Genomic DNA, 7,500 nt, shown 5'->3' on the forward strand with positions numbered 1-7,500 from the left:
GCATAAATATCAATTCCAATTTCAAAAATCCTGCAGTGCTGACGTAATCTACTTCGAAATACTTCTTGTTTTGTCTGGAACTATTGTCAGAGCCGGGAATGGACTTGGGGCCTCGAGGGGACACTGCAGTATGCCCGGAAATTCCAGATTCTGAAAAGACGGAACGCTCAAGAAAATATAGCCTTGCGGTGGCGCGGTCTGCGAACTGCCAACGCGCGGGGACAGGTCGACGTACACATGCATGTATAAACACTCACCCACCTATCTCTATTCGTATGTGCATATATGTTGATATATACATATGAATACAAACGCAGAGAGATTTCCAAGCGAATTGAAAAGGGTAGGGAACATACACAAACACATACACACAAATCTACACACATATATACATACATATATATACACACATGTATCTATATATGTACGTATATATGTATATACATTTACATAGAAATGCACACACACACACACACACACACACACACACACACACACACACGCATATATATATATATATATATATATATATATATATATATATATATATATATATATGTGTGTGTGTGTGTGTGTGTGTGTGTGTGTGTGTGTGTGTGTGTGTGTGTGTGTGTGTGTGTGTATATAAAGGGAAAAGAGAGGGAGACAGACAAAAAAACAGAAACAGAGAGACACACATATGAATATATATATGTATATGTATATATATATATATATATATATATATATATATATATATATATATAAACATACATAGGTACCAAAAGAGAAATAGTACGGTTGTGAGGGCGAGGAGAGACAGACAGACAGACAGAGACAGAAAGATAGAGACAAACAGAGACAGAGAAAGAGAGAGAAGGAGAGACATAGAACATACAGTTAAACACTGAGGAGAGAGACAGGCAGACAGACAGAAAGACAGACAGAAAGACAGACAGATCATACAGTAAAAGAAAAAAAAAACGGATGCTACGTCGATCTTCATTGAGCACCAAAGCAATTTACGTCGACAGCTGGTGTATTTTACAGATGCAAATATGTTGGCGCAGACCCGAAGGTGTGTCAAACCAACTTTCTACTTCGGGACAAGGAAAAGAGGAGAGAGAGAGAGAAAGGGGGGGAGGGAGGGAGGGAGAGAAGAGAAGAGAAGAGAAAAGAAGAGAAGAGAAGAGAAGAGAAGAGTAGAATAGAAAAGAGAAGAGATGAGAAGAGAAGAGAAGACAGAGATAGGGATAGAGATAGAGAGACAGAGAGAGAGAAAGAGAGAGTGAGAAAGAAAGAGAAAGAAAGAGAGAGAGAGAGAGAGGGAGAAGAATACTGAAAAAAACAGAAGAGAGAATAGGGAAATGGAGAGAGAAAGCGAAATTAAAATAAAAGAAAACGAATGTATCAGAAAAGAGACAAATAAAAATGAATAAGGGAGTAGGAGAGGGCCAACATAATTTAGAATAAGAAGAAATACAACTCTTTCTTGTCCAACCATATCCTTTATTTCAGTCAGCTGTAAAGTTTTCATTTTATTTCATAACTTACAAAATGAAACATGAAACAATCTTAATGAGAAATCTGAAAATTAAATCTGAAAATAATGAAGCACATATATACAAAAAATAAGGAATTAAACTTAACAAAACTAAAAAAACGGAATATCAAATATAATAGAAAATGCTTTAATGCAGCGAGGTGAAAATTATAATGCAATAAGATAAAACGAAATATAATATAATATAGCGAAAGAAAAATGTGTATATATCGTTTGTTATCGAAATGAAAGGGAAGATGTCGAGAGCCGAGAACAAGAACATGTTTTAAAAGTCGATGTTAATAAAAACGAGTTTAAAGATTTGTTCAGTTAATTGAGATTCATGAAATAAATTTTCCTGCTACTAATCACTGTATGTTACATTAGTCTAATCACTGAAAAAAAACATAACGAATGGTTTTCATAAGGACATTTTTCAACTGTCGTATTTTCAAAACAAACACTGAAAAAACATATTTTTTGACGATTAATGAATTTATTGAGACATTTACTGTTGACGATGTTTAAACCCTTCCTCCTAATACGATTTCTAAAGTTTTTTTTTTTATACTATTCTATAACAAAAATGAATTTCCCACGACATTAATCCCCTAATACATTTACATCTTTCATTTCTGTACCTGCATAATCTATCTGCAAAATAAAAATGGCATATTGACTCTATATATAGAATAATGAAAGCGGCCAACCTGAAATTTTCCGTTGCTATGTATTCAAAATGCAACGATCGATGGCAATCAGTCTTGTATGACGTATGAGTTTCAACAAACTGGATTTCGAAACGACGATCGTGTGGCGTCCACAATGCACAGACGACACTGGTTTTTCTAACACATGCAGCCGGTTTGTTAAAATTGTGCCAGGCCTGGCCCAATGAATTATAATAAATACAGATGCAGAAATAAAGGCATACCTATCTATATATCTGATAGATGTACATTTAACCATCAATTTGCCAGGTTGATATGCATGTCTAGACTGATAAATATGCATTTATTTCTTTATTTATCCGTGTCAAGTATATGAGTATTCTTTGGGACAGGCATCGAACAATTCTAACAAACCGGTCATTGCAGTAGGGAAAAATCCACTTCGGTGAGAGATTATCTCAAAATTAGCATTTTTGGATATTCGCCCTTATAGCTCTCGGCCCAAGATTCAGTATGACAAAACTTCCCGTAATACAAAAGAAAAGCCAGAATATAAATCAAATAACATGACGTATACTGAACTAAGGACCAAAGCTGCGTATAGGAACCACGACAAACTTCCAAAAAAATACGATGCGTATTGGAAATAAATTTGTTCATTGAAAGTTTTAGCATAACATTCTTTTATATCCGATTTTTGCGTAGTTCCATCAAACAAATGGTGTTCTCTGCTTGCCATGCATATTTTCATTGCGTGCCAGCATCCACTACGAAATAAACATCGCAATTTCGATCAATGCTGAGAAGCCTGATTTCCTGTAAACTTTTTAAACTCTTCTCTCAAATCCAACGGTTAAGTAGGATAGGGATTAAGGGAGGAAGAGGGCAGAAGATCGGAAAGACAGGAAACGTCTTCAATGTGGAAAAAAAAACTTTTTGCATCAGTTGAGACCAAGCTTTTCTTTGTGAAGATACTTATGCCGAGTTGCACCTCCTTTGGGGAACCGCACGCCGGTGTTGGGGAAGGACAGTAAAGGAGGATGAGTAGGGAGAAGGAATAGAAAGAGAGAGGAAGGAAGGAGGAAGGGAGGGAGGGAAATAATGTGTACACACATAAATGTACACACACACATATATAAATGTGTGTGTGTGTGTGTGTTTGGAATCATGAGGTTTTGTTTTGTTGTGCGAATAGAGCCAGCAGCTCGTGAAGCTTCGTGTATTTGAATCATGTGATACTCCAACTTCTGTTTACGAACCCTCGAAGCAGCTGACCTTGGAAAGTTGGGAGTTGAGGAATTGCACTGGCCCTTCTTTTCATTGTGATTTGTTTTCTCGTGAGTATTAAGGCAATTATTATGTTTGATATTGATGTTAAGGCATATTAGCGTGTAATAAATATGTGATAATGGTGTTATGCTATGTTTTGTATGTTTATTTTGTCATAGGAATATGTGGATGTTCTACCACGTGGCCAGCGTTCTAGCGGTTGGACATCATTTTATATTCATTTGTTGCCGAGTCGTTTACTCTTTGGAGCCCATAAATTACAATAAAAGGTGTGTTGATATTGTTTAATGGATGTATTAAGGAATGTTTTTCCATGCGGCTTTTATATGTGTACTCTCTTCTTAAAGGAATGAATTATGTTTACTTTGTCCTTGAGATGTATTGGGCTCATTTCAATTAGATTGACGATGTTGATGTGTTTTAGATTTTCTTGACTTGTATTTATGTATTTATTTATTTCAGTTCACGCTAATAAACGAAGTGACAGCAGTCGGACTTTTTGTTACTCCCCTGGGCAGAGGCAGCAATAGTGAACGTTTATTGACTGCCTGAAGACCCCATTGAACTCTAGCGACTGGCGTTCATCCTTCTGCTCTCGTGGAAAGAAGTCTACCAACGGACGCCTACACTGTAAGACCTAATCTGTTGTGACTTGTAATTTACCATTTGAAACGTGGTTTTGTTTAAAGAGTATTGTTAGTTTACAGCCATGGCATCAGTAGAAGCGTGTCGTAAGGTCCGTTCAATTGAAAAGACACAGGTCACAAAGAGAGTTGATGAATTTAGAAAGCTTATGGTTGATGATTCTTATCATGAAGTTGTAGAGAAATTTGATCTGATTAAGTGTATTTTTCATGACTTTATCCCGGCACATAATGAGTATCATGATACTCTTGTTGATGAGTCTGAAATTATGGCAAGTGAAAAATACTTTGAAGAAGTTGAGTGTAATTATATTAATCATTTGCAAAGTGTTCGCTACTATATACAGAGAGGCTCAACAGATGTAGCTCCATCAATGACTAAATCTTGTGCAGAGTTTAGTCAGGTTTCTTATGTAAAATTGCCTCCAGTGCCACAACCTGATGTTTTTAGTGGCAAGTCTCAGCTATACCCTTTGTGGAAGGCCTCCTTTAATACATTAGTTGGAAAGCATAATAATGGTGTTGATGAGATGTTTTACTTAAAACAGTACACAACTGATGATGAAGCTCAGAGTACCATTGAAGCCTTATTCCTTTGTCATGACAAATCATCATATAATGCTGCACTTGATATACTTGAAAGGAAGTTTGGGAATCCATCATTAGTAACAGCTGCTTATCGTAAGACATTGGAAAACTGGTCAAAAATTGGGGAACGTGATAACAGAGCACTTCAGAGATTTGCAGATTTTTTGGCTCAGATATGTGTTGCCAAGAAATCCTACAAATCATTGGAGATTTTGAGTGAACCAGCATGGAGGAGATGTTGACAGCCTGTCCTTTGGTAAATCTGCTATCTTTTACTCTTTGTAATGATATTATCTAGAAGCCTTGGTTTCGAATTTCATAACATGTCAGGCCACGGCCCTGATGGTGTTTTTTTATGAAAATACTGGATCAGTAGCTTTGATAACTCATGGTCAGAGGGGAAAACAACTGGATGCTTGACACTATCAGACAAGGTAGAGTGTCGAATTCAATGCGAGTTGAGGCATCCTCATCAAGAAATACATCCAATTTAAAGAGCTTACTACTACGAGATACGGTTCTCTGATTGGATAATGAATCTAATTCTCTAGCAAAGTACAAACGTTAAACCATAAGAACAATGCAAGTCTTGGCTTTTTCAAGTTCTACTTGTAAGTCTCCCTTTCTCTTTCCTTCTTTGCAATTATCAATGAATCTAAGAATCCAAGCCTATAACTTTACTAAACCAATTCTGGAAGGTGGGTATATGTTTTACTCTTGAGACACTTTACCTGTACTGCTCAAACACTTCACTTCTCCATCATCAGGTGATACAAATGGACTTACTGGTTTAATGTTCAAGTTAGGTCTTCTGAGGAAGTCAGGTCCTTGCAACCAACGTTCTGACCACACCGCACGAGATCCATCATATGCAGGATTTTCAGTGCTTTCAACATGAAACCAGTTTTCAGGACTCGGCCCATCGTGTATTCTTTGCACTCTATTGGCAACAAAGGTCTTGAATCTGGCAGATTCATTCTTAATTTACCCAAGTACAACAGTACTGTCAGTCCAAAAGTACTCTGTGTACTGGATTGGTAGTTCCTTCTGTAATATAGTTGCTAGTTGCACACTCAAAACTGCTGCAATCAACTCAAGACGTGGAATGCTCAAGACTGATTTAAAAGGAACAACTTTGCACTTCCCTATCAAGAAACTAACTCCTATGGCTCCATGTTCATAAAAGGTTCCAAGATAAGAACAAGCTGCATATCCAGTAGAACAAGCATCGGCAAAATTATGAATTTCCTGAGAAATTACCTTCTTGTTTGTACTAACATGACTTGAAATGATAACCTCACCAATTTGACCAAGATAACTGCACCAGTTCTCCTATTTCCTCAACAATTCCCCAGTCACAACTAAATCCTATTCATAATTTTCATGACATTTGATGCAACAACTTAGCCTGGTGTAAAGTTGGAGATATCACACCGAGAGGATCGTAAAATCTAGCAAGAGTGGATAGTAAACCTCTGCGAGTCATCTTTCTTTTAAATCTAAAGGGAGATGAAGATTAACTATCTTGACCTTCTAAATCAAACTTATCGTTTTATGTAAGTTCTGTTCTTTAACTGGTGCTCTGTCTTCAATGGGAGCACTATCCATAACCTCTTGTGAGTTTGACATGATCTTGTGGCACATACAGCCACCTTCAACAAGTTTCTGTGTTTTAACATTCAAGGCACATGCAGAGTTTATAGAAGACAGAAGTAACACCATCATCAACATAAAAGTTCTTGTAAATAAATTGTGAAGCTTCAAAGGTATACTTAGAACCATGATCTCTAACAATCTTTCTTAGGGCATATGTGGCCACTCCAGGAGAAGAAGTGGCAACAAACAAGTGTACCCGCATTCTACATTCAACAGGATCAAACTTAAAATTACCATCCTTCCACCATAAATTTCGCAAAAAGTCTTTATCCATGGGAGAAACCAAAAACGGATGATACACTTTTTGAATATCACAAGTGAGAGCAATGGGTTCAAGACGAAATCTGAACATAATTCCTAACAACGAATTCATCAAATTGGGACCTTGCAACAACAGGTTATTCAGACTAACACCTCGAAACTCTGAACTGCAATCAAAGACTACTCTTGTCTGGTTGTTGAACACCATGATGCGGAATATACCAAGTTCGATTGATGGGAGATACTTCATATGGAGGAACAATTTATATATATATATATATATATATATATATATATATATATATATATATATATATATTATATATATATAACCTTATGTATGCATGTATGTAAACATACACATATATATATACATATATATATATATATATATATAGAGAGAGAGAGAGAGAGAGAGAGAGAGAGAGAGAGAGAGAGGAAGAAAGAGAGAGATAAACATAGAATCACCGTAATCTTAAGAAAAAAATAAAGTCACAGAGAAAAGAAAATACGGGTCAAGATAAAGCAGAAAGCACAAGAGCCGAAAAGAGAACGGAATGGACAACGCTAACCACGAGACTATCATAAAGCATAATGTAAAACTAAAATTACAGAGAATACACAGTGCATTTAAGACGAAGTAGTAAAATAAATGGAGTAAAAGAGATTAAACTGCACTAAACAAGGAAATAGACCTGATAGACCTGCAGTGAATATAAAATGAAAGAGTTAATATGAAGAAAAAAGGGTGGTTTAGACGGGAGAGAATGATAAAGCGACGATCATGGATATAAGTTAACTGAACTGAGGGCACGACAACAAAGAAAACGGAAGGCTTAAGGACAAACTAGAGAAAAATGAGGTGAGA

At 36.4% G+C, this 7,500-nt stretch overlaps 1 long non-coding RNA gene across 1 annotated transcript in view; it reads left to right on the top strand.

Annotated features, from left to right (window-relative positions):
• Positions 1-3,462: 3,462 nt before the first annotated feature.
• LOC113817766 (uncharacterized) overlaps positions 3,463-7,500 on the top strand; it is a 36,809-nt gene continuing 32,771 nt past the window's right edge. The window contains exons 1-3 of the long non-coding RNA XR_011399409.1: positions 3,463-3,530; positions 3,642-3,752; positions 3,946-4,113. This is a non-coding gene — a long non-coding RNA (uncharacterized lncRNA). The remainder of the gene's footprint in view (positions 3,531-3,641; positions 3,753-3,945; positions 4,114-7,500) is intronic.

The sequence above is a fragment of the Penaeus vannamei genome, chromosome 21 (genome assembly GCF_042767895.1).
Source record: "Penaeus vannamei isolate JL-2024 chromosome 21, ASM4276789v1, whole genome shotgun sequence".
NCBI lineage: Eukaryota > Metazoa > Arthropoda > Malacostraca > Decapoda > Penaeidae > Penaeus > Penaeus vannamei.